This window comes from Ahaetulla prasina, chromosome 5 (assembly GCF_028640845.1).
Source record: "Ahaetulla prasina isolate Xishuangbanna chromosome 5, ASM2864084v1, whole genome shotgun sequence".
Lineage (NCBI taxonomy): Eukaryota > Metazoa > Chordata > Lepidosauria > Squamata > Colubridae > Ahaetulla > Ahaetulla prasina.
This window is the reverse complement of record NC_080543.1, coordinates 137,116,304-137,144,257: the sequence shown is the minus strand read 5'-3', so window position 1 is coordinate 137,144,257 and position 27,954 is coordinate 137,116,304. Positions and strand designations below refer to the sequence as shown.

Here is a 27,954-nt window from a genome sequence, read left to right as displayed (position 1 = left end):
CAAATGCCAAGTTTAATGTTCCCTCTGCAATGGTAAATATTCTATATGGGGAGTTTACAAGCCAGGCGCAAGATTGGTGACTCAGACGTAAAAAAATAATTGCTTCCAGTTTGTGGTGATTAAGAATTATACACTCTCCACCTTTCCTTGTGTACATATACTGTATGTATGGAGAGAGAGAGAGAGAGATTAGGTTCCACCAACTAGAAAGATAGATTTTCCCCCTGACAATTGGTCCCTCATCTGGTCTTTCAGATCTTCTAATGGTTCACCATCAACCACAACTGAACCCATCCATCCTTGCGGCTGGTGGGCCTCCTCTTCTCTTCCCTTCTGCCTTTTCCAACGCCAAGAAAGCGACAATTTTGCATCATGGGTATGAAACAGAAGAATTTGAGCCTGGTTATCTTCTCTTCCAAAACTGAAAATCTGTATCTCCTGGGAGATCTCAATGGACTTTCTGTTCCTTTCCTCTCTTCCTCCCTCTCTTCCTCCCTTCTTTATTTTTCCTTCCTTCCTTCCTTCCTTCCTTCCTTCCTTCCTTCCTTCCTTCCTTCCTTCCTTCCTTCCTTCCTTCCTTCCTTCCTTCCTTCCATCCTCCCTCCCTCCTTCCCTTCTTTATTTTTCCTCCCTCCCTCCCTGCCTTCTATTCTCCCTCCCTCCCTCCCTTCTCTCCCTCCCTCCCTTCTTTATTTTTCCTTCCTTCCTTCCCTCCCTCCCTCCTTCCTCTATTTTCCTTCCTTCCTCCCTCCTTCCCTTCTTTCCCTCTCTCCCTCCCTCCTTTATTTTTCCTTCCTTCCTTCCCTCCCTCCTTTATTTTTCCTTCCTTTCTTCCCTCCATTTTTCCTCCCTCCCTCCCTCCTTCCTCTATTTTCCTCCCTCCCTCCCTCTCCCTCTCTCTCTTTCTCTCTCCTTTCTTCCTTCTCCCCCTTTACATTCCAGAGAACTAGGGAGTGTCAATTCTGAGATGCTTTCTCAAATTTCATTATTCCCTAATTGTTTTCTAAAGTCTTCCTTAAATATAACCTCACCGTTCCTCCTGTTTCTGCATATCTGCACTGCGAAAGGAACAGAGGAAGGGAAAAGGAATCGAGATATAGAAGGAAAAAATAATAATCTCTGGCCGCAATCTTATTCCACAAATATTCCTCTTACTTTGGCTGCGTGTGTCATGACATCAAATACAGAGAGCTCAGTTACTTTGTAATATAAGAGAAATACTCCTTTGGCATCGGAGGTAGTCCTTGACTTACGACCACAATTTAGCCCAACATTTCCATTGCTAGGCGAGATGGTGGTTAAGCAAGTTCCCTCCCCCCCATTTTACGACCTTTCTTGCCACCGTTGTTGAGTGAATCTTCTGAAGTTGTTAAATTAGTCACACCGTTGTTGAGTGAATCCGGCTTCCCCATTGACTTTGCTTGTCAAGATGGTCACAAAAGGGGATCACGTGACCCCGGGACACTGCAACCGTCATAAATATGAGTCAGTTGCCAAGCATCTGAATTTTGATCACGCGGTCATGAGATCCTACACCGGTCGTAAGTGTGAAAAATGACCCTCAGTTACTTTTTTACATTGCCGTTGAACTTTGCACAGTTTCAAATGAACAGCCATCAGTCAACTGTACTTGCTAAATACCTTTTGCTAGGAAACTTCAATTCTACCTGATGAAAACTTACAAATCCCTATTAAAATAGATTTTTTTTTAAAAAAAAACCCCAAATTCTTTAACATAATCGTACCTCCACTGCGAACAGCCTTACAGTTATTTTTATTATTTATTCCGGCCATCTGGTTTTAAACTGCATCCTTTCTAGTCCACCCCAAATTTATGTCCCTGGGCTGCTGCTAGCTGGCATATTCCCTGTCATATTTCAATTCTCCCCCACCAGCTGCGCAGTTTGATCTACAAGGCAACTGAGCATTTGATTTAAGCTGATTCCTGTCTCTCAGACCCCAGCGGAGTTGGCCAGTCTTATGATTGAAGTGGCATAACATTCCTGGTAATAAAAGCAGGAAAATAAATTTGCATGAATGCAAATTTTTCCCTCTTCTAATGTGCGCGAGGCTAAGGACGGATCAGTCAGGATATATCCCTGGCGATTAGAGACTTAAGACTCACTCCTTTGCCCTGATTATCATAAATGTTAATTTTAAAACTTCTGTGCTGCATGCTTAGGGAAGAGCCATGGCTATCTGAATGCAATGGATGTCCAGAGATTCATCTGTGCAAATAGGAGATAAGAGAAACTTCCTGAGAACAATTCACCAGTGGAACAACTTGCCACCAGAAGTTGTGAGTGCTCCATCACTGGAGGTTTGTAAGAAGAGACTGGACAGCCACTTGTCTGAAATGCTGTTTGAGCAGGGGGTTGGACTAGAAGACCTCCAAGGTCCCTTCCAACTTGGTTATTCTGCTATCAATGAAACTTATAACTTATTTGAGGGGCTGCCACAAAGAAGAAGAGGTGGGTCAACCTATTTTCCAAATCACCTGAAGGCAAGACAAGAGTCAATGGATGGAGAGTAACCAAGGAGAGGATCAACCTAGAACTAAGGAGAAATTTCCTAACAGTGAGGACAATTAACCAGTGGAACAACTTGCTTCCAGAATTGTTGGGCGCTCCATCACTGGAAGTTTTTAAGAGGAAATTGGATAACCACTTGTCTGGAATGGCATAGGGTCTCCTGCTTGAGTAGAGGGTTGGACTAGAAGACCTCCGAGGTCTATTTCAACTCTGTTCTGATTGGCATATACATATGGAGTCTTCAAATTTGAACACCTACATCTACTCAACTCAACTAACTAAACTCAACTAGAAGAAACTGTAGGAGATGACCAGGCTGAGCCTGAGGGAGTGGTCAAACGTGTCAAAGTCATGAGTCCCTGCACGCCCGCAAGAGATCTCAGTCCAGCCCATCTTGTATACCTTTCTTATCTCCCGCTCATTTCCCTTGACTGTTAGTTGGCCAGATTCTTGTAGACAGCTTAAGTTTGCCATAAATTTTTATACCCTGTTGTGTCCCACTCCTCCGCTGACGGCCGGGTCAGGGAAATCCGAATCAGGCGTGTCTCTGCAGCTCTGCCAAAGTCCTAGCAAAGTTCTCAAGGCAGGCAGGAGACCAGAAAGTGACTTCAGCAAGATATGTTTAGACTTTGCCTGACTCAGAGAATGCCAGAAAGCAGATCCTTTATATAGGCCATGGGGTGTGGCTCCATGACTCAGCACTTATCCAGGCCTGCCCCTCCCTTCCTTCTGTTGCCTCCGCCTATCAAGTCTTCTGACGCGAGGGTCACTCCAGTCGGCAGCTGTTGGTAATAAACCTTCCTCAGGCTCACATGCTGTGGAGGAGGGGGAGGGGTCTAGTTGCTCCGTTTGCCTGGGCATGGAGCCAGAGCTGGGGGCTGGAGGTACTTCTTCCTCCTCAGCCTGTCTGGGCATGGAGCCAGGGCTGGGGCCGGGAGGCATTCTAGGACATTCCTCCGTGTTCGGAAGCAGATAAGAAGGCCCCGGCTGTGGTGAGATCGGACGAGACACAACATACCTATTTGAACTGCCTGGATCTCCTGATTTCCCTGGCGCTTGACAAATTTGGTTGTGACTCTTTTACACACACACACTGGTTTGCATCCCACCCAACAAGAATGCCCTATAAATGTCACCATTGTCCTGATCATTGTGAACCGGTTTGAGTAGAAAGCCACTTCTTACAAAAGCTTAGCTTTTCGAACATGAAATAATACTTTTTTTTCATTGAATTACACTGCTATGTCTGTTTAAAACATTTGGGCAAGCCTGTACAGATCATTATAAATACAGGCAATCCTCGACTTGCGTCCACAATGGAGCCCACAATTACTGCCGTTGAGCGAGACGTTTGTTAAGTGAGTTTCGCCCCATTTTTACGGCCTTTCTTGCCACAGTTCTTAAGTGAATCGCGGCAGTTGTTAAGTTAGCAACACGATTGTTCGGGGAATGTGTCTCCCCCGTTGACTTTGCTTGTCTCAGAAGGTCACAAAAGGGGATCACATGAATCGTCATAAATATGAGTCGGTGGCCAAGTATCTGAATGCGCACGCCGGAAACCAGGAGCTCAGCGTCCCGGCGCGTGAATGTGTGCCAGAGAGCTGCTCTTCCAATTTCCGGCGCTCTCGCGTGTGCGCGCTGGGGAGCTGCTCCTTCGGTTTCTGGTGCCCTCCTCTTCGCGCATGCGTGCCGAAAAGGTTCTCCAACACTGGATTATAGAGTTTAAATTGTGTATTCCCCACCACTGTTCATTGGTAACCTCTCTTCATGTTGAAATGATTTTCCTCCCTAGCAGCATACATTTCTTGCTTTATTTGATATCCTTTCCTCTAAGTCAGGGGTCTCCAACCTTGGCAACTTTAAGCCTGGTGGACTTCAGCTCCCAGAATCCCCCAGCCAGCAAAGCTGGCTGGGGGATTCTGGGAGTTGAAGTCCACCAGGCTTAAAGTTGCCAAGGTTGGAGACCCCTGCTCTAAGTTATTTAACTTCTGGAGTGCGTTTTCTGCTTAGGCACATTAGTCCAATTTTCCACGGCAGAATTTCAGTCCTTCGTTGTTCCAGACAGGCTCTGGTTTCATACCATGGCATGGCTGATTGAAGTTGTGATTAGGCCAATTTTCTTTAGCAGCTAAAAGCTTTATTCCAGGGATATTATACTTGACTTGGAAGTGCCACCGGGCTTTAAAACTGCTGTAAAAATGATGTCTGTTAAAGCAGAATTTCGGTTCTATCCAAACGGGAGTTTACACACGTATATTTGGTAGCCGTGCACATGCATAAAATGGAAACTGGGATTTTAGGCAGGTGCAAAGGCATGGATGGTTTTTTTATTGGTTGGATCAGAAACCGGCTAAACCATGGTTTGTTGAACTAAGGTGTAAAGTATCATGTACGTACAGATAGTCCTCAACTTCCGACCAAAGTTTCTGTTTCGAGACAGTTGCTAAGTGAGCTTTGCCCCATTGCACAACCTCTTTTGCCACCGTTGTTAAGTTGAGATCACTGCAGTTGTTAAGTCCGTAGCACGGCTGTTAAGTAAATCTGGCTTCCCCATTGATTTTGCTTCTCAGAAGGTCGCAAAATAGGATCACGTGACCCCGGGATAGTACAACGGTCGTAAATACGAATCAAGCATCTGAAGTTTGATCACATGACCTGCAATGCTGCAATGGCCGTAAGTGTGAAAAATGGTCATAAGTCACTTTTCTCTGTGCCGTTTTAACGGTCACTAAATGAACTGCCGTAAACCGAGGACAACCTGCGTTTCATTAACAGTCAACAAATTGAAATTGTTATTGTAGTTGGTAGAAATCCCAGCTTTTTTGGAGGGCTAAAATCTTGGGAAAATGGAAATTGCCACTGACTGCCCATCGTACACGGCGCGTAGTATGAACGGATTTCCAGGGAAAAAAATCAGACTACAGACCACATTTGTACTTCAGTTTGACATGGAGACAACACAGATTCATGACGAATGAAGATGAATCTTACATGTCCCAGGATAATATTGCAGGATCCAGTCTGAGTTGCTCACTGGGACCAGAGGTTTAATCTTCCGAGCTTTGGGACTCATGCTGGAACCCCATCCCCAGGGAACATCTCTCTAGCAGAGTGTGTGCTTTGGGCTATTCTGAGTGTAGTATTTATATGGTGCCGGTTGTGTGTGGCTTTCTGGATATTGTTTGGAGGTGTTGATGGCTGGCCATTAAGTCGTTGGCTTTTGTTTCCTCCTGCTGCCAAGCTCTTGCATACGAAGTACTTGATGGGCTGGTGTTAAATCAGCATCCCTGTTGACTGACGTGGGAGTCATTTATTTTTTTATTTTATTTATTAAATTTATTTATTAAATTTTTATACCGCCCTTCTCCCGAAGGACTCAGGGCGGTGTACAGCCAAAGATAAAACACAATACATATACAATTAAAACCAACAATTAAAACCTAGCAAATTACAAAAGGCTGATAATTAAAAGTTTAAATTTAAAATTATAAAAAAAATTAAAAAACCCAATAAAAACCCCAGTTTAAGATTAAAACTATTAAAACCATTATGGTTTCTCAGGTTTCAATCACTTCCCTGGCTGTTTTTGTCCCTGCTCGTCCAACAAACTTAGTAGCAATAGCACTTAGACTTATATACCGCTTCAGAGTGCTTTTACAGCCCTCTCTAAGCAGTTTACAGAGTCAGCCTCTTGCCCCTAACAATCTGGGTCCTCATTTTACCCACATTGGAAAGATGGAAGGCTTAGTCAACCTTGAGCCGGTGAGATTTGAACTGCCAAACTGCGGCTAGCAGTCAGCTGAAGTACCCTGCAGTACTGCACTCTAACCACTGCGCCACCTCGGCTCTTAAGTCATTGGCTTTTGTTTCCTTGTGCTGCCAAGCTCTTGCATACGAAGTACTTGATGGGCTGGTGTTAAATCAGCACCCCTGTTGACTGACGAGGGAGTCGTTTCTCAGGTTTCAATCACTTCCCTGGCTGTTTTTGTCCCTGCTCGTCTAACAATCTTAATAGCAATAGTACTTAGACTTATATACCGCTTCACAGTAATAAACAGTAAGCTTTTCAGAATTGAAACGATGCCAGACTTTTCTTTGGATACTCAAACTGGATATTGATAGGTGGTTATCTTCCTCCCCATCGGTCCTACGTACTCAATGGGGCAATTCGTGCAGGGATCCAGCAGATTACATTGGTAGTCTCTCCCACCTCCAAGCCATCTTTACAATGTGTAATTTGTCCTTGTATGGTGCCTTAGTTGCTCTTCTGTGTGATTCTCGTTCTTTAATTTTCTTCTTCTGTGTTCATTGATGGGACCCTTCACCTTTCCCCACTGCGCAATTAAAATAAGGCCATTTGCTTGATGATATCTTTTAAAGTAGTTTGTAGCCCTTTCCCTTTCATTAAACCACTATTATTGAGAAACAGATTTAGTCAACCTTCGCGTATTTTCATTAAAGTCAATGGACCTTAAGCTTGTCATAAGGCAAGGACCAACAAAATGGAGCTTAAGTAATTGAACTGGATCAGGAAATAGAATTCTCAAATTCTTAAAATGTTGGCCGGCATTAGCGATGCATTAGCGGCACATTTCATCACTTTAACTGTCAAAATTGCGTTCTGCGTGATGGCTGTGCTTCTTTTATACCGGAGTCCTGTGCGTGCGCTCTACTTGGCCAACCGTTCAACTTTCTGCGTTTATTACGAATCTGGGTGGTTTAATAAGTGCCGTATGTATATTAGATATGCTAATTATGCAGATTGGTTGTCGTGGATTTGATTGTATCCCACTGCATTTCTGCCGGTTGCCTTATCTTTATGGGCACCGCATTTCAGAAAAAGCAGTAAAAATGAAAAATCTTCGCACTCTACATGTTAGAAATATTTGTTTCGGTAGCTGGCCTCAGTTCTTGGCCGATTGGATTCGGGATTGGCCAACGAGTCATTGAAAATTCAGATGACTCTTTTTAAAAACCTTTTTATGAGCATATGACCTTCAGAGCTTTTGATTCTAATCTGTTGATTATCCTGATTCTCTGAACCTGTTCCAGTTTCTTTTTTTAAAAAAACAACAACACGGGAACAGAGAAATGGATTCCACAATTGTCCCACTTACCAGCAGAAATTTTGGGCTCAAGTCAACAAACACCTGTAGCGTTTGCTTGCAAAATGGGACCTGTTCCATTCCCCTGGGGTTGTGTGTGCTTGCTTCTTCTGGAAGGGCACAAACATATACGACTTTCCTTCAGTGTTAGAAAGCCCGTAGAGTTTCTTCTCTGGATTGTGATGGAGAAGAAATTTAGTTGTTGATTCTTCTTCTTCTTCTTCTTCTTCTTCTTCTTCTTCTTCTTCTTCTTCTTCTTCTTCTTCTTCTTCTTCTTCTTCTTCTTCTTCTTCTTCTTCTTCTTCCTCTTCCTCTTCTTCTTCTTCTTCTTCTTCTTCCTCCTCCTCCTCCTCCTCCTCTTCCTTTCCTCCTCCTCCTCCTCCTCCTCCTCCTCCTCCTCCTCCTCCTCCTCCTCCTCCTCCTCCTCCTCCTCCTCCTTTTCCTTCTCCTCCCTCCTCCTCTTCTTCCTTTTGGTCTTTCTCTTCCTCCTTCACTTCCTCCTCCTCCTCCTTCCACTTCTTCTTCCTAATAATAATAATAATAATAATAATAATAATAATAATAATAATAATAATAATAATAATAATAATAATGATAATATCAGAGTTGGAAGGGACCTTGGAGGTCTTGTAGTCCAACCCCCTGCCCAGGCAGGAAACCCTACACCACTTCAGACAAATCCTCCTCCTCTTCTTGTTCTCCTTCCTCCTCCTCTTCATCCTTTTGCTCTTCCTCCTCCTCCTTCCTCTTCTCCTTCCTCCTCCTTTTCTTCTCCTCTTCCTCCTCCTCCTCCTCCTTCCCCTCCTCTTCCTGTTGAGTTCTTCTCCCAGCACAACAAAAATAGAGATCTTCAAAGAAAATGAAAACACAGCCACTATTTCCTGCCCAGCTGTCAATACCCCATTTTTTGATTTTTAATGCTTCAGAGCTTGTGATAACACAGGGATGGTAATACCGTTTGTGAAGAAGTTGTGTCATATGAATAATTAAAAGGGCGTCCGTTTCTTTATATTAGTATCTCACATTCTCTCCAGGGCTGAGAAAGATTAGCATAAATAAACACGGCCCCTCCAGTATTCAGTCTGCTTAAAACAAAGAGATATTATAAAAATTCCAGTGTCTTTTTTCATAAACAGGGCTTGCATAATTCTAGGTATACCTGAGACAAATGGAGAAGTCTAAAAGTTTAATTGAGAATAATCCTAATTGGAGTTTTATAAGTGATTTGGAACTTTTGGAAACTGAATCTTAGGCAAGCAACAGTAAAATTGTAAAGTGCCTAACAGGAATAGCTAAAGAACGCTAAAATTGTCTATAAATCTGTAATCCCTCCAGGAAAAAAAAATGAAAAGGGAGGTGTTAATGACAATAAAGGTAAAGGTAAAGGATCTCCTTGCACATATGTGCTAGTCATTCCTGACTCTAGGAGGCGGTGCTCATCTCTGTTTCAAAGCCAGCGCTGTCCGGAGACGTCTCCATGGTCATGTGGCCGGCGTGACTCAACACCAAAGGTGCACGGAACACTGTTACCTTCCCACCGAAGGTGGTCCCTATTTTTTCTACTTGCATTTTTTACGTGCTTTCGAACTGCTAGGTTGGCAGAAGCTGGGACAAGTAACAGGAGCTCACCCTGTTATGTGGCACAAAGGATTCGAACCGCTGAACACCATGACCCTGTTAATGACAATACAATGCAGCTAATCGACTCCCGGGAATTTTGTAAGTAAGCAAGGTTGAGTATCATGCTGTTTCTTGGAAACTTTTAGGAAGTGGTTTGCCATTGCTTTTTTCTTAGGGCTGAGAGTGAACGACTGGCTCAAAGTCACCCAGTTGGATTTGGGGCTGAAAGCACAACTAAAACTTGTGTTCTTTGGGGCTTCTAATCCAGCACCTTTAATTGCTATAGATCAAGCTAATCTATAGGTGGGGAGGTGACTTGATGACTTAGTAGGGATTTGACACTGACAATGAAATCGAATGTGTGTTCATTTAGAAATAAGTTCCATTAATTTAATGATAATTACGGCCAGATAAAAGTCTTGAGAGGACACAAACTTCCTGCTTCTATTTTTATACTCCAAATATTATGCCATGCTGGGCAATGAATATCATGGGTGAATTGATAAATACATTGCAATCCCTAGTGGTTTTGAGTATTTATTTTCTTTCTTTCTTTCTTTCTTTCTTTCTTTCTTTCTTTCTTTCTTTCTTTCTTTCTTTCTTTCTTCCTTCCTTCCTTCCTTCCTTCCTTCCTTCCTTCCTTCCTTCCTTCCTTCCTTTCTTCCTTTCTTTCTTTTTCTTTCGTCCTTTTTTCTTCCTCTTTCTTTCTTTCTTTCTTTCTTTCTTTCTTTCTTTCTTTCTTTCTTTCTTTCTCTCTCTCTCTCTCTCTCTTTTCTCTCTCTCGCTGTCTCCTTTCTTCATTCCTTTCTTCACCCTCTCTTTCCCTTCCCCCCTCCTCCTCCCTCCTTCCCCCCTCTCTCTTTCTCTCTGTCTCTCTCTTTCTCCCTGTTTCTCTCTTTCTTTTTGTCTCTCACTCTCCCCCCCACACCCAAACACAAACGCAGATGGCAGTCCCTTAAACTTTATTAAAGCAAGAGAATGTCAAAATATTAACATTCTTCCCATGCAGAATACAAGTAAAGAAGAAAAAGAAAGGAAGGGGGGGAAAAAAACCTGGACGCTGAAAGAGCATCCAAGTTCATTGCTATCCATTCCTGTCGGCTGGAAGCGTTGTTTGAGATGAAAAGGATGTGTTGAAAATGAAAACCCGTTATTTCAAGGCTAAATTATTAATTGAAGGACATGAAAGAAGAAAGGGCGGCAGGCAGCTTTTCTGATCCACCTCACCTATTCTCTGAATCCAATCACCACTCTAGTTTTCACAAGTATCTTTCCTTTAATCAGATTAGCTTTAATCAGATATTCTTTGTCCGCCTGCCTCTGATGTTCCATTGCTTACGAGGCGCCGTTTCCTTCTAATGCTCCCCTAGATGGTTTCTGAAGGTTTGAGGCACTTCTCTCTCAATGTGACATTCTTCTGTGGATGTGACTCACAGGCACACATGCTTTTGCACAGCTGAAGAACTATCTCAGGTGTGACTGTAGCAGCTAATAAAAATAAAACGGGAGAACATGTCACTGAGTCACTGCAACCATAACAGAAGCATATTATTCAAAGGACAAATGTTAAATCTTTCAAATATGGTGGCACTGTGGGAGAGTAAGAGAAAGAAAGTTTAGATCAGGGGACTCCAACCTTGGTCCCTTTAAGACTTCGCAGAGCTGGCTGAGGAACTCTGGGAGTTGAAGTCCACAAGTCTTAAAGGGACCAAGGTTGGAGACCCCTGGTCTAGAACATCTTTATCCTCCAGATGAGATCTGCTCCCACCCTCTTGGCCTTCCATATGAGCCTGAAGTACTGGCTCTGCCAGGTGGCTGGAGGACCTGAAGGTGGTTGATCCCACCTCCCACTTCCTGCATAGCCTGTTCCTACCCTCCCCATCTTAATTAAAATTTCTATTTTTACTGTTATTAGTAATATATAGCTCTCATGGTTTTACTGTTTTTAATGTTGTAAGTCTCCCAGTCTGTCTCTTTCTCTCTCTCTCTCCTCTTCTCTCTCTCTCTCTCTGTCTTTTTCTTCTCTCTATCCATCTCTCTGGCCATCCATCCACCTATCCACCTACCTGCCTGCCCACTTACCTGCCTACCTACCTGTCTAACTACCCATATCTGCCTGCCTATCTATCTATCTATCTATCTATCTATCTATCTATCTATCTATCTATCTATCTATCTATTATCTATCTATCTATCTATCTATCTATCTATCTATCTATCTATCTATCATCTGTCTTCTATCATCTATCATCCATCTCTCTCTCTCTCTCTTTTTCCTTCTTCTCTCTATCCATCTATCTTTTCTTTTATGTACACTGAGAGCATATGCACCAAGACAAATTCCTTGTGTGTCCAATCACACTTGGCCAATAAAAAATTCTATTCTATTCTATTCTATTCTATTCTATTCTATTCTATTCTATTCTATTCTATTCTATTCTATTCTATTCTATTCTATCCACCTAGTTGCCTACCTACCTACTCACATCTGCCTGCCTGCCTGCCTGCCTACCTACCTACCTACCTACCTACCTACCTACCTTCTATCTATATCTATCCATCTATCATTTATCATCCAATTCTCTCTCTCTCTTTTTCCTTCTTCTCTCTATCCATCTGGCCATCTGGCCATCCATTCATCCATCCACCTATCCACCTACCTGCCTGCCTACCTACCTACATCTGCCTGCCTGTCCACCCATGCATCCATGCATCCATCCATCCACCCACCCTAACCATCTGTCTGTCTCTCTGTCCGTCTATCTATCTCTAGCCATCTGTCTACCTGTCTACCTATGTAACTCTAGATTCCCAGTTGGATGGCATCAGGTGGTGGATTTGAGATTTGTGGTCCAAGGACAGGGAGCATTTTCACTGCTATAGATTTTTGTATCCAATTCCGTGATGGAGAGGCTGGGTAACAGAAGGGGAATTAAGTAAGTGCAAAGCACCATATGATGTCAGATGGATTCAGATTGGTTTATTAACCTTATTCCCGCAATAAGCCTTTTCTCCAGCACAAAAGTTATCTGAATGCCTTTTCCATTTGATACACGGCAGGATTTTTGCCGCAAAAAAAATAACACACACTGACGAGGGATGATCGTATCTTTTTAATTCCAAAAGGATTTCTCTGTAGCTTTTCTCTCAATTAGATGTAAATGGAACTGGTGGATTTGACCGCATTTGATCTCTTAAAGACTTGAAAGGAAGGAAGAATTGGGAACAATTGATTATTAAATGGGGATCAAAATCTCAACAGACAAAATTGGAGATTAGACTAGTAATTAAATGATATTTTTTCTCTCTCTACATATATATAGATCTATATTTTGCAGTGCTGGAGAAGGACTGTATCTTCTTTATCAGTGAGAAAACAAACAGATTTCAGATTATCTTGGGACTGGGACTTAATTCGGCTTCCGTTACAGTTAGATTCAGCTGTTTGCTTCTGCTTTCTATTTAATTAGTTTTGAGCCCTATTTTGAAATATTATTATTTGGGGATGGCGCCGGTTTATTCATTATATCTAATGGGTTTTTAAACTATCTTTCATGCTAAATTATCTTTTCTGAGGCATTTCTGAAATAGCACAAGAAGATTGTGCGAGACAACCTTTTAAAAATATGATTAATTATTATGTATACTACTTTCAAATTATTTTTTCATCTCATTCGCCGTAAGATTTGAGACAAATATTTCCTTACGAATTACCTTTGTCTAACAGTCTTTGGGTTATTATATCTTATTTCTGTTTTGTTGTAGCAGTAGAAATGCAGATAAGTCCTTGATTTACGATGATAGTTGAGCCAACATTTCTGCGCCTCATTTTTGGCCACACTTGTTAGCGGAACATACAAGAAATGCAGTAAAATAATTTAGAGTATCATGATAATCATCTTCACAAATTAGAGTAACCTCATGTTAGACTGTTAGCTACCTTTAGTTTTTTCAAGGTATTTTTTTATACCTTTCCCTAGATTTATTTTATGTAAAACCATGCATATATTGATATTTATATATTTGTACAAAAAGCAACGAAAAAGTGAATGAGAAAGCATATCGCACTACAAAGGGAAAAAAATATCAAGCAATCTGACATTTAGGTAAATCATTAAACCATGATTACCTAAATTAATGTCAATTAGTCTTACCGTTGAACTGGTTGAATGCCACTTTATAAACAAGGATTGAGTGCGTTCATCTATAATCTAAGATGGTGACTTGGGAATAACTCACTCCTGCACCGAACAATTACTGCATATAAAGTTCCTAATTTAATAGAATAAAATTTGGGCTACCCAATTCAGCAGCAAATTCAATTCTTTAGACTTTATGTTTACTGCACGTTACTTACAGTTTTGAAAATATATAAAAAAAATATTGTTGTGGTCCGCTGGCGGCCTGCGCAGCTGGCAGCAGAGTCGGACAGTGAGGAGGTTGGGGAGGAACATGGGCCAGTCCTGGAGTCTGGGGAAGGCTCGGATGACGGCTCTGCGTTGGAGGCAGGGAGGGGGCCAGGGCCATCTGGGAGTTATGTGCTGCCTTCAGAGCCTCCAGAGTTGGACATCAGCGAGGCAGAGGAACAGGGGGAGCCTGTTCCCAGTGCGCGCATGCACAGAGCTGCCAGAAAGCAAGAACAGTTCAAACAAAAGGGACGACTCAGGAGTAAGGCTTGGAGATGATTGGCCCCTCCCATAAGACATAAAGGAGGAGCAAAGGCACGTGAGCCTTCTCAGGAAGCAACTTTGTTCGTTCTGGTTGGTTTAAATTCCGAAGCTCCGTTTTGACTCTGTGCTCCATGTGGCCTTGCAAAGCTAATGGCCAAATAGGTCTTTGGCAGCGTGTCAAGGGAGATAAAGGTGGGTGCTTATCAGCCTTATCCTGAAGGACTCTGGCAGACTTCTGTCAGACTCTTTAGCAACTATTTGTGACTCATTACGGGCTGTGAATGAACAGAATTCACAGCCGTTGAAATAAAAAGAGGGTTTTTGGGATTCACTGTGTGCTTTTTACTGTCTCAGGAAGCCTAGGTCAGAACAAATATAACATTAATCAGCCTAGATCATATTGTTGGAGGCGAGTTATTGGCCCCAAAGGATAGGGTGCGCAACTTGGGTGTTCTCCTAGATGAACGGCTGTCGTTTGAAGATCATTTGACGGCCGTCTCCAGGAGGGCCTTTCACCAGGTTCGCCTGGTTCGGCAGTTGCGCCCCTTCCTTGATCACTCATGCGCTCGTTACCTCCCGCTTGGATTATTGTAATGCTCTCTACATGGGGCTCCCCTTGAGGTGCACCTGGAGGCTTCAGTTAGTCCAGAATGCAGCTGCGCGGGTGATAGAGGGAGCTTCACGTAGCTCCCACGTAACACCACTCCTGCGCAGACTGCACTGGCTACCTGTGGTTTTTCGGGTGCACTTCAAGGTTCTGGTTACAACCTTTAAAGTGCTCCATGGCTTAGGGCCTGGGTACTTACGGGACCGCCTGCTGTTACCTCATGCCTCCCACCGACCCGTACGCTCACACAGAGAGGGCCTTCTCAGGGTGCCGTTCGCCAAGCCATGTCGGCTGGCGGCCCCCAGGGGAAGATCCTTCTCTGTGGGGGCTCCTACCCTCTGGAACGAGCTTCCCCTGGGCTTACGCCAAATATCTGACCTTTGGACCTTCCCCCGCGAATTGAAAACACATTTATTTATTCGCGCGGGGCTGGCTTAAATTTTATTGGTTTTAAATTTTTTCAATTTTTATTATTAATTTTTAATGGGTTTTAGTTTTTTATGTTCCAAAGTTTTAGGCCAATTATGTAATTAGTTTTTTAATTCGTATTTTAAATTGTATATTACATTGTTTGTTTTACCTTGGCTGTACACCGCCCTGAGTCCTTCGGGAGATGGGCGGTATAAAAATTGAATTAATAATAATAATAATAATAATAATAATAATAATAATAATAATAATAATAATAATAATAATAATAATAATATGAGCAAGTCTCAACTCTCACTCAAATCATTTTTCTTCAGTTCTGTTCAATTCTTGGAAACTGCCTGGACAAGTCCTGAAAAAGCACCTTTGGGACAACCATGACCTGGATGGCTGAGAATCTCTATAGACGAGTAGATGACATATTTTGCGCAAATATATTCCTTGATATTGTTGTAGTCTTGTCATTCAGAGGCAGCAACAAGGGACACCTGTTATTTTGGTTATTTCAGACAGTGTAATTCTATCCAGAACAGGCTGAATGAACTCCAGTGTCCTGGCCTTGCCAACGAAAAGAAGGTTTTAAGGTTGAAGGAAATAGGTTAGATTTCTCTTGAATTCATAAATTCAGATCGGGTTTCATACAAGTATAAATAGATTCACCGGCCAGATTCTGGTAGGTCCAGCAAAGATGCTAGGCAGATTTTTTTTCCCCAAGAAAGGCTGAGTCAATTGGTCTCTAGATCAGGGGTCTCCAACCTTGGTCCCTTTAAGACTTGTGGACTTCAACTCCCAGAGTTCCTCAGCCAGCTTTGCTGAGTTGAAGTCCACAAGTTGAAGTTGAAGTCCACAAGTCTTAAAGGGACCAAGGTTGGAGACCCCTGATCTAGATACCTCTACTTGTGACCTTAACCTAGTGTAGCTGGCCCTGATCAGGCCATTCAACAAGGTTATGGGATATTTGTTTTCCCTGTCATTTATCCAGTCAGAAGTCTATTCAAAGTGGTTCAGATGACCCCTATGCATTAGAGAATAACAAAATAACCGACAGTGGGGGACATGATAGCAGTATTCTAGTATTTGAGGGGCTGCCATAAAGAAGAGGGGGTCGAATTATTTTCCAAAGCACCAGAAGGCAAGACAAGAAACAATGGGTGGAAACTCGTCAAGGAGAGAAGCAACCTGGAATTAAGGAGAAACTTCCTATCAGTGAGGACAATTAACCAGTGGAACAGCTTGCCACAAGCTTGCCATCACTGGAGGTTTTTAAGAAAATACTGAACTGTCACTTGTCTGAATGGTATAGGGTCTCCTGCTTGAGCAGGAGGCTAGATTAGAAGACCTCCAAGGTCCCTTCCAGCTCTATTCTGATTCTGAGTTGGGAGGGACCATGGAGGTCTTCTAGTCCAACCCTCTGCTGAAACAGGAGATCTATACGATTCCGGACAAATTACTACCCAGTCTTTTCTTGAAAACCTCCCTTGTTGGAAAATCCACAATTTCTGGAGGAAAGTTGTTCCACTGAATAATTGTTCTAACTGTCAGGAAATTTCTCCTTAGTTCCAGGTTGCTTCTCTCCTTGATGAGTTTCCACCCATTGCTTCTTGTCCTGCCCTCAGGTGCTTTGGAGAATAGCTTGACTACCTCTTCTTTGTGGCAGCCCCTCAGATATTGGAAGACTGCTATCATGTCTCCCCTTGTCCTTCTTTTCATCAAACTGGACCTACCCAATTCCTACAACCGTTCTTCATATGTTTCAGCCTCCAGTCTCCAAAACAGCTGGGAACCAGGGTTGAAATCCAGCAGGTTCTGACAGGTTCTGAAGAACCGGTAGTGGAAATTTTGAGCAGTTCAGAGAACCGGCAAATATCACCACTGGCTGGCCCCAGGAGTGGGGAGGGAAACCCACCAAGCTATACCCACAGAACCAGTAGTAAAAAAAAAATTGGATTTCACCGCTGCTGTCAACCCTAACTTCTCGATCTCCTTTGCCAGTAACTTTACATTTTTTGGTCAATGTGAGGTTGACCAAATGGTTCAAAATGGACCAGAACATGAATAACTTAAATATCTCTTGAATAAGTCCCATATAGAATAGAATAGAGTAGAGTAGAGTAGAGTAGAGTAGAGTAGAATAGAATAAAGTAGAGTAGAGTAGAGTAGAGTAGAGTAGAGTAGAGTAGAGTAGAGTAGAGTAGAGTAGAATAGAATAAAGTAGAGTAGAGTAGAGTAGAGTAGAATAGAATAGAATAGAACAGAATAGAATAGAAGGAATGAAGAAAGAATAGAATAGAATAGAATAAAGTAGAGTAGAGTAGAGGAGTAGAATAGAATAGAATAGAATAGAATAGAAGGAATGAAGAAAGAATAGAATAGAATAGAATAGAATAGAATAGAGTAGAGTAGAGTAGAATAGAATAGAATAAAGTAGAGTAGAGTAGAGTAGAATAGAATAGAATAGAATAGAATAGAAGGAATGAAGGAAGAATAGAATAGAATAGAATAGAATAGAATAGAGTAGAGTAGAGTAGAATAGAATAGAATAAAGTAGAGTAGAGTAGAGTAGAATAGAATAGAATAGAATAGAATAGAAGGAATGAAGAAAGAATAGAATAGAATAGAATAGAATAGAATAGAATAGAGTAGAGTAGAGTAGAATAGAATAGAATAAAGTAGAGTAGAGTAGAGTAGAATAGAATAGAATAGAATAGAATAGAAGGAATGAAGGAAGAATAGAATAGAATAGAAGGAATGAAGAAAGAATAGAATAGAATAGAATAGAATAGAATAGAATAGAATAGAATAGAATAGAATAGAATAACAGAGTTAGAAGGGACCTTGGAGGTCTTCTAGTCCAACCTACTGCTCAGGCAGGAAACCCTATACCATTTCAGACAAATGGTTGTCTTCTCTCTTCTTCTTGGACATGTTGGATATCCTATTCATAGGCGGAATAGTTTTAGCTTGGCTTCAGGCGCCCATTAGCCGCATGAGATAATAATGTTCTACCATCTGTATGATTGTAGGGAAGAGATTTCTGGAGCAAGTTTTTAAAAATTCACAGAATGTAAATGTTCTGTCTTTGGGGAAAAAAGCTTATCAAATATTCAAAAGTAGGTAGGGAAATAATGAAGAACCGTATATTGTAACCGAGACAGTGGGCTGGTGGTGACGCTAACGGAGATAAACAGAAGAGGCTGGGATGGAAGTGTGAATGTGTCTACATAACCCGCCATCTCTCCATGCTGGGCTGGGTTTGTGCAACTTCAGCTCTTGACAATACAGTTTCCCTGGGAGACTCCTCTCTAAAAGGCAGTTTCCAGATAAGAGTATCATTGCTTGCGTTCACCTTAAACTGTGCTCTTAGTTTACATTCCTAGTCGACTTCTCCGCTCTTTTCTGTAATTTGTCTCCAGCGGGTTGCCTCAAAACACGTGGCAGCATTTAATTGTGCTATTATTAATCTCCTGCTTCTTAATAATACTGGCGCCGAAAACTGTATTATTTCGTAGGAGAGGAAGATGGGCTACGGAGCCCATCTTACAGTAACATAAATTGCTGAGAGGCAGCTATTTTAGAAGACATACAGCAGAAAGACACCGAGTTTCTCCATGTTATACTTGCATTAAATGTCATTCAGCAATTTGTGCTTGCGGTATCTGTTCTTCTCTACTTGGGGCGTATGAATTATTGCTTCAGATAATAAATTCTGCATTTCCCCTTTTTTTCTAGGTTGCTGGTTGGGTCTGATTACTCAGCTCTGCTTTAGCCCGTCTTCCATCTGATTCTATTCATTGAGAGCAATTTTGAGTTTCTGATTCTAATCCCTGACTAATTAGAGTCGCTATTTTAGGAGGTTGGGGAATACCTTGATATATTTCGTGTTCTTTGAGAAGGCGTAAATAGCGTGGATTAGAATTGCTATTACCTGGCTTAATCTGTTCTTCTACTCATTTTATCTGGCTTTTCTTAAAAAAAAAAATTGAAGACTTAAGCAGTGTGGTGCAGGGATCTTAGTGTCGGGCTAGAAGCAGAGAAAGAGAGAGAGAGAAAGAGAGAGAGAGAGAGAGAGAGAGACCAGTTCTAGTCTCACCTACAAAACAGGACACCTTAAATCAGGAGTGAAATGCTCCAGGTTTGGACCGGATCGGCTGATCCGGTAGCGATGGCGGTGGGTGGTTCGGAGAACCGGTAGCAAAAATCCATGCCCACCCGCCCATGCCCTCCAGCTTGCTTCTTTTAAAAAATGATTTTAAAAGGTAAACGCTCTGATGATCACAGCTGAGCTGCACGATCGTCAGAACCTTTTTTTGTAAACTTTTAAAAGCATTTTTTTTACAACCTATTCGGCCAACATGTTGCAAAAAAATGCTTTTAAAAGTAAAAAAAAAAAAAGATCGCGCGCCACAGCCGATAACCCACCCATGCGCTGTTCTACTTACCTATGCCTCCTTTTGGTGTGTACTGCGCGCGCGCACCTCGCATTTGGTGCGTGGTGTGTACTGCGCAAGCGCGCACACAGCGCACATGCACAGTCAGCGAACCGGTAGTAAACCAGTTCAGATTTCACCCCTGCCTTAAATGAAAGAATAGTGGCAGAGAATGTAATAGAATTAATCCTTGATTTACTACAGTTCATTTAGTGAGCATTCAAAAGCAGTGGTGCAATGGCCTAGAGGTGGAGCTCTTGCCTCACAATCAGGAGGCTGTGAGTTCAATCCTAGGTAGGGGCAGATATTTCTCTCTCTGGGCACTATGAGAATATATCTGCTGAACAAAACTCGGCATTAGAGACAGGAAGGGTATCCGGCCAGTAAAGCACTCAGCTCCATTCAGTTGCCCAGACTCCATCCCGCAAGGGATTATGGGATCGTTAAAAGATGATGATGATTTAGTGACCATTCAAAGTTATAACAGCACTGAAAAATGTGACAATTTCTCATACTTATGACCGTTCCAGCATCCCAATATCATAAGATCAAAATTCAGTCGCTTGGCAACTGACTAGTATTTATAGTCAGTTACGTGACCCAGGGACACTACACTATTTTTTTTTTTTTTTTATAAAAAGTTTTATTTTTACAATCATATCAAATAATTCATCCAATGTACAGTTATATACAATTAGTCGGGCTTGCCCAGTCACCACCCCCCTTTTTAACTCTCTTCCCTCTTCTACCTTCTTCTACTTTCCAGACCTTCCTCTCCTTCTCTTATCTACATCCTCTCCTCCCTCCACCCTCCACCTTCCTTCTCCCTCTTCTACCCCTCTTCCTTCCTCTTCTCCTCTTTCCTACCTCCTACTCTCTCTTTTCTCCCTCCCCACCGTTCTAAAATGGTAACTGGGCAGACCCGACCCTGCATTAATTATATTTATACATCTTCAATAATCCCTGTACATTAACCATCACTCCATCTCTACCAACCCCCAATTCCCTCCCCTTACCCCCCACCTCCCACCCCGACTTCCCAGAACAAAATGCAGGGTATCAAAACTAACAATCATAATCTAAAATAATTCCTAAATTATAATCTCTAGTCACACCACACTTAATCACACTCTCAATTCCCCTCTCCTTCAAAAATATATCTAATACAAAATATTTCCTAAATTTACTCATATGCTATTCGATATTTTTTTATCTGATACTTATTTTGAATATAATCAATCCACATTTTCCATTCTAAAATATATTTTTCTAGTGTATAGTCTTTCAAGTAAGCGGAGATTTTTGCCATCTCTAGGGACACTACACTATTTGTAGTGTCCCTGGGTCACGTAACCCCCTTTTGTGGCCTTCTGACCAGCAAAGTCCATGGGAAAGGCAAATTCACTTAACAACCGTGTTTCTAACTTTACAACTGCAGTGATTCACTTAACAACCGTGGCAAGAAAGGCGGTAAAATGGGACAAAATTCAGGTTAACACCTGTCTCGCTTAGCACAAATGTTGGCCTCAATTTCAGTCGTAGGTCAAGGGCAAACCTGTAGTTACTTACTCACGAACGACATTGTATTCATGTTCTCCTTTGCCTAACAAATGGTTAGAAAGACCAAAAAAAATGGTACGACCTTGCTTGAAGAGGAAGCAGATTCTGTTCGGGTGACTGGTAGAGCTTACCCCATGAAGCTGGTGGAGATCCTGACTCCAAACATTTGACAAACTTTGGAAAACTTGCTGTTTATTTTGAGAACACTATTCCCTAGCACCTTCTTTTTACGTCATTGAAGAGAGAGTCAGCCTAGAACGTAGGAGAAATTCCCTGACAGTGACAAGTGACAACAATCAGCCTGTTGTGCCTCGTCCTCCCTCCTTTCCTCAGCCGGGCCCCTCCCATCTCCTCCCGGGCCTGCTATCAGATTCAGAGTCTGATAATGAAGATGAATGGCCTGTCATGCCTCCAGCCCCCAGCCCTGGCCCCATGCCCGGACAGGATGTCAGGAATGAACAAACAAATCTCACTCCTACAGCATGTGAGCAGAGAGCCAGCCACGTGCTGGAATTACCGACAGCAGATCCAGCTGAAGAGAATTCATAGTGGGAGGATCCTTGTTTCCGGAGATCTGAGAGGCGACGCCAGCAGAAGGAAGGGAGGGGCAGGCCTGGATAAATGCTGAGTCATGGAGCCACACCCCACAGCCTATATAAAGGACCTGCTTTTGGCATTCCTTGAGTCAAGCAAAGTCTCATCTGGTTTGCTGAAGTCACAACTTGGACTCCTGCCTGCCCTGAGAAATCTGAAAGGAATTGGGCAAAGCTGCAGAGGCTTTGTGGCCACGCTTGATACGGACTTCCTAGACCCGGTCGTCGAAGGGGGAAGGGGACATGACACAGCCAGTGGAGCAATGGTTTGCCTCAAGAAGTTGTAGGTGTGCAATCTCTGGAGGTTTTCAGAAGTAGATTGGACAAGCATTTCTCTGAAATGGTATAGAGCTGTGATGGCGAACCTATGGCACATGTGCCAGAGGTGGCACGCAAACCCTTCTCTGTGTGCATGTGTGCTGTCACGAGCTGCTCTTCTGGTTCCCGGTGCCCTAGCTGGTCTTCATGTGTGCTGGAAACCCAAAGACCAGCTGGCCAGTATGGGTGCGCGTGCTGGCCACTTGGCCTTCGGGTTTCCGGTGCTCCGGCACGCACAAAGACCAGGTGGCCGGCATGCATGCGCGCGCCAGAAACCCAAAGACCAGGTGGCCAGCACATGCATGCCCCCCCAGCCACCTGGTCTTCAGGTTTCCGGCACTGCGGGGCTCCGGCGCATGTGCGTGCACATGTGCTTGTGCGTTCCGGTTCGGGCACTCGGTGCCAAAAAGGTTCGCCATCACTACTATAAGGTCTCCTGCCTGAGCATGTTGTGACCTAGGCCCAAGTAGTTATTACCAGACACAATCAGCCCTAAACAAACATATTTTATTAGAACAGCTGAGAATGAAGTAATTCTTAGTCCAAATTAGTTCCAAAACAAAGTCCTTCAGAAAAAGTCCTTTGGCCTTATCACAAACCTATGTCTTCTTGGCAAGAACCCCACAAAGTTCAGAAACAGGAGATGCTGACAAGAAACAATTGTAGCAACGTTACTTTCCTATAAACAGCCCAAGAGCTGTTGCTGTTCTTTTAAGCCTTATGAGAGGGGCCAATCATCTCCTGGCCTTACTCCTGAGTTGTCCTTTTTGCTTTAGCTGCTCTTGCCTTCTGGCAGCTCTTCACATGCGTGGACTAGGAACAGGCTCCTCCTGTTCCTCTGCCTCTCTCCTGTCTGCCTCTGGAGGTTCCAGAGTACACGCATCACTCCCAGATGGCCCTAGCCCCATCTCTGCCTCCGACGCTGAGCCCTCATTAAGGCCTTCCCCTGACTTCAGGACTAACCCATTGTCCTCCCCAGCCTCCTCACTGCCCGATTCCGCTGCCAGCTCTGCAAGCTGATGGCGGACCACAACAGAGCAGTGGGTTGGAGTAGAAGACTTCCAAGGTCCCTTCCACCTCTGTTATTCTGTATTCTCAATCCATGTGAACTCCTGGGAACTGCCTGGAGTAGTCCTTATATTTTTCTTGGCAAGATTTTGGAAGTAGCTTGCTGGTTTCCAAAGACATTTATCAAAGTGATGTCCACAAGCTCATAAACCCCCCCCAAATCCCTTTAGAGCATTGGAAAGGGGGATCAATACACATTCAGGGACCAGGAAGGCAATCTATTTCCCCTGTGTTCAACAGTATACCTCTAACAGATTTCTAAAGATTTAAAAAAAAGCACCCAGGCTTCCAATGAACAACGCTGTTTTTTTTTTTAATTTGCATTTATATCCCGCCCTTCTCCGAAGACTCAGGGCGGCTTACACTATGTCAAGCAATAGTCTTCCTCCATTTGTATATTATATACAAAGTCAACTTTTATTGCCCCCAACAATCTAGGTCCTCATTTTACCTACCTTATAAAGGATGGAAGGCTGAGTCAACCTTGGGCCTGGTGGGACTTGAACCTGCAGTAATTGCAAGCAATTGCTGTTAATAACAGACTGTCTTACCAGTCTGAGCCACAGAGGCCCGCTAACTATAACCCGACTAACTATTGTTAAGTAAAGTTTATACATGTTAGCCCAGAGTAGCAAAAGGAAAGTTTTTCTTTTTTTTAAGTTCCCTTTTCTTTTCTTTTCTGAATATTGGGAGTTTAAATTAGCCCAATTGTTCATTAGTCATACACCTGCTAATAAAACCTGACAAACTTAATTGGGCATCCATCACAAATTCAGACAGCGACTAACTATTTATACTAAATTCTGCGTGGATGTAGTTCTGTGTTCTGGGTGAATGTAAAGCAAATACTTTTTTGATTTCCTTAAAATACTTTCCATTCCAGCCTGCCATTAATTTAATTACATTTAATTAGTATGGCAATAAAAGAGCCACTGCCTTAATTCCCTAGCCTGTTTCCTGAAATTTTATTCCTAAGAGAAATAGGACAAGTTACTGATTAACCGCTGAATGGGTCTGGAGGACAAGAAAGGCTAGAGTAATGGATGTTGTGCCACACACAAACTGTGTACAGATCGTAAAATTAGCACCGCTATTAATTATTGCCAACTCTTTGTCCTTTGACTTATGAAACCTAAAGCAAATGCTTTTACATTCTTGTTTTTTTTTCGGTCAGCAAACACTTCGGAATAGTCACTAAATGAATGTTTGGTTCTCAACTTGCAACCGTTCATTTAGTGACGGTCTGAAGTTACAACGGGAATGAAACAAGTTGACTTACAGTTGGTCCCCACATTTATAACTGTTGCAGCTTTCCTATGCTGTCATGTGATCGCAATTCAGGCGCTTGTTTCCTGGTATTTGTTTAGCATGGTTGTAGAGTCCTAGGATCATGTGAAGCCAGTTTGGTCTAATGGTTAAGGCTACAAGCCACGCGATTGTGAGTTCTAGTCCCGATTTAGGCATGAAAGCTTGCTGGGTGTCTTTGGGCCGATAACCTGGAGACTGGGAGTTCTAGTCCCACGCTAAGCATGAAAGCCAGTTGGGTGACTTTAGGCCAGGAGACAGTGAATTCTAGTCCCGTCTTAGACATGATAGTTGCCTAGGTGACTTTGGGCCAATCACCAGGAGACTGAGAATTCTAGTCCCACTTTAGGCATGAAAGCCAGTTGGGTGACTTTAGGCCAGACACCAGGAGACAGTGAATTCTAGTCCTGTCTTAGGCATGACAGTCAAATGGGTGACTTTGGGCCAATCACCAGGAGACTGGGAGTTCTAGTCCCACCTTAGGCATGGAAGCCAGTTGGATGACTTTGGGCCAATTGCAAGTAGTTAGTGAATTCTAGTCCCACCTTAAGGATGAAAGTCAGTTGGGTGACTTTGGATCATACACCAGGAGACTGGGAGTTCTAGTCCCGCCTTAGGCATGAAAGCCAGTTGGGTAACTTCAGGCCAGGAGACAGTGAATCCTAGACCTGTCTTAGGCATGAAAGTCAAATGGATCATACACCAGGAGACTGAGAGTTCTAGTTCCGCCTTAGGCATGAAAATTGAATGGGTGACTTTGGGCCAATTACCAGGAGACAGTGAATTCTAGTCCCACCTTAGGCATGCAAGCCAGTTGGGTGACTTTGGGCCAGTCACTCCCTCTTTGGTCAACTAACCTCACAGGGTTGTTGTTGTGGGGAAAATAGAAGAAGGAAGGAGTATTAAATATGTTCACTGCTTTGAGCTATTTGACATCCGTTGACCAATGCAGAGTGCCCATGGTCACATGATCAAAATTCAAGCGCTTGGGAATTGTAGCATCCTGGGATCATGTGATCTTCATTTGCAACCTTCCCAGCTGGCTTCCAACAAGCCAAATCAATGGGGAAAGCCAGATTCACTTAATGACCGTATTATTCATTCCACGCCTACAGTGATTCGTTTAACATTGGTAGCAAAAAGTTACCATAAAATCGGGGATAACTTACTTAAGAGCTGCCTTGGTTAGCAATGGTAATTCTGGTCCTCAGTTGTTGGTCATAAATTGTATTAAAATCTGGTTGCTGCTAACGTTGAATATATCTTTTTTGTATAATCTGCATGCAGTCACCCAGAGATGGTATTCAACCGGTTCGTACTGGTTGTGTTGTGTCTGCGCCCCGTGAGCCGGGCCCCCTGCCAGAAAGTGACTTGGAAAGTGAGGGGGAAGGGCCATCAGGACTTACCTCGGGAGCACCGGCTCCTCTGGCTCAGCTCCAGGAGCCAGAGGCAGGCCAGGTGGAGGACATAATGAGGCCTCCGTCTCCTGATTCTTCCCCCCCCCAGACCACGCCTCCAGACCCAGCTGATGGCAATCAGGCCTGGCTGTACCCTAGGTTTCATAGGCAGGAGAGGTGGGAACAACAGAAGCAGGGATGGGGCAGGCCTAGGAAGTGCTGAGTCATGGAGCCACACTCCACAGGATATAAAAGCAGCAAGGGCTGCTATACCCCTTCGTGGCAAGCAAATCAACTGCTTAGAGGGCGAGAATTAGAGCTGAAGTACTGTTTGTTCCTGGTTTCCTGGCTGACTCATCAGCATCAAGAGAGATAACAGAGACACTTGGCAGGCGCTCGCTAGTTTGCTGCCAGAGCTGATAGTTGCCGGCTAATTAAGTCATCGCTCATGTCTCCCGGACTGCGGAGGGGGACAGAACAGGTTGAGGCGAACTGGTAGCGGAGATCGTGGATGGGCCTGCCCACGTGCCCAGGCGCTATGCCGTCCTATTTAGCCACATTTTTGAGGCTGGTTGCATGCGCAGAAGGCACGTACATGAGCAAAGCACATGCGCGGAAGGCTGGCCACATGCACGGAAGGTGCGCGTGTGCCCAAAGCCAGCGTGCGCGCGCGGGCGGGGCAAACCGGTGGTAATAATATCTGAAATCCACCTCTGTAGTCACCGATATATTTTGCTATAAACGCCACTCCTTTGGGGAAGGCACATAGCTAATGCTCTCCGATTGGTATAATTGTCAATTTATTTATGAAATATTAATGGAGTAATTTTAATTGAGAAAAGAATGAATAGTGCTGTAAAGTTGAATTACAGCACTATTTTTAACAAGTAGCTTGGCTCATGTATGTTCATTTTGTAGGGAGGGGCGGCGCTGAAATGATTTTTCCATCCCTCTGAAGGGCACCAGACTTAAGTCCTCGACTTGCGACCACAATGGAGCCCAACATTTCTGTGGTTAAGTGAGACATTTAAGTGAGTCTTGCCCCGTTTTATGCCTTTTCTTGCCACTGTTTGTTAAGTATATAAGAGCACCAGCGTGCCTACCGTTCCTGTCCTAATGTTCCCTTAGATTGTATCCAATTCGTATGGTTATTTCATGCTTATACTTATATATATTGTTGTGTTTGACAAATAAAAATAAAATAAAAAATAAAGTGAATCATTGCAGTTAATCAGTTAGTAACCTGGTTGTTAAGTGAATCAGGCTTCCCCATTGACTTGGCTTGTCAAAAGGTCGCAAAACGTGACCTCAGGGGACACAGCAGCCGTCATAAGTATATGCCAGTTGCCAAGCTACTGAATTTAAGGGGATGCTGCCACCATTGTAAGTGTGAAAAACGGTTTTCAGTCCCATTTTCCATGCCGTTGTAACTTTCAATGGTCCCTAAATAGGGCCTCTGTGGCTCAGACTGGTAAGACAGTCTGTTATTAACACAGCTGCTTGCAATTACTGCAGGTTCTAGTCCCACCAGGCCCAAGGTTGACTCAGCCTTCCATCCTTTATAAGGTAGGTAAAATGAGGACCCAGATTGTTGGGGGCAATAAGTTGACTGTGTATATAAATATACAAATGGATGAAGACTATTGCTTGACACAGTGTAAGCCGCCCTGAGTCTTCGGAGAAGGGCAGGGTATAAATGCAAATAAAATAAAATAAATAAAATAAATGATCTGTTGTAAGTCGAAGGTTACCTGAATTAGAATTTAATCAATAAAATCTGTGATATCCGTTTCCCCCAGTAATAAATCTTGGTCATCTACAAATACATTTCAGTGGAATTTTTTCAACGGAAAGGCCCACTTTGGTATATGAAACTTGTTGGGGCTTAAGGAATTTATCATAAATGAACGATTGCCAAGATTAGTGTTAAGAAAAGTGAAAAAAAGCCTGGGGCATTAGCATGTAATATTGTTGTATGCGGACTCTGGAGCCTCCGGAGACTGATAATTGTAAGGCAGAGGAATAGGAGGAGCCTGTTCCTAATGCACGCATGAGAAGAGCTGCCAGAAGGCAAGAGCAGCTCAAGCAAAGAGGACGACTCAGGAGTAGGGCCAAGAGATGATTGGCCCCTCCCATAAGGCTTAAAAGACCAGCAACGGCTCTTGGGCTCTTTGTCGGAAAACAACATTGATAGACTTGTTTCTTGTCTTGCTGCATTTCTTTCTTGTCGGCGTCTTCTGCTTTTGAACTTTTGCCAAGAAAAGCCTTTGGCAGCTTGCCTAATTAGGACCAAGGTTGGTGATAAGACTGAAGAATTGTGTTAG

The 27,954-nt window shown here is 43.1% G+C and overlaps 1 protein-coding gene across 9 annotated transcripts in view; it reads left to right on the top strand.

Annotated features, from left to right (window-relative positions):
- Positions 1-27,954, top strand: part of ENOX1 (ecto-NOX disulfide-thiol exchanger 1) — a 550,463-nt gene that overhangs the window by 99,112 nt on the left and 423,397 nt on the right. The window lies entirely within an intron of this gene.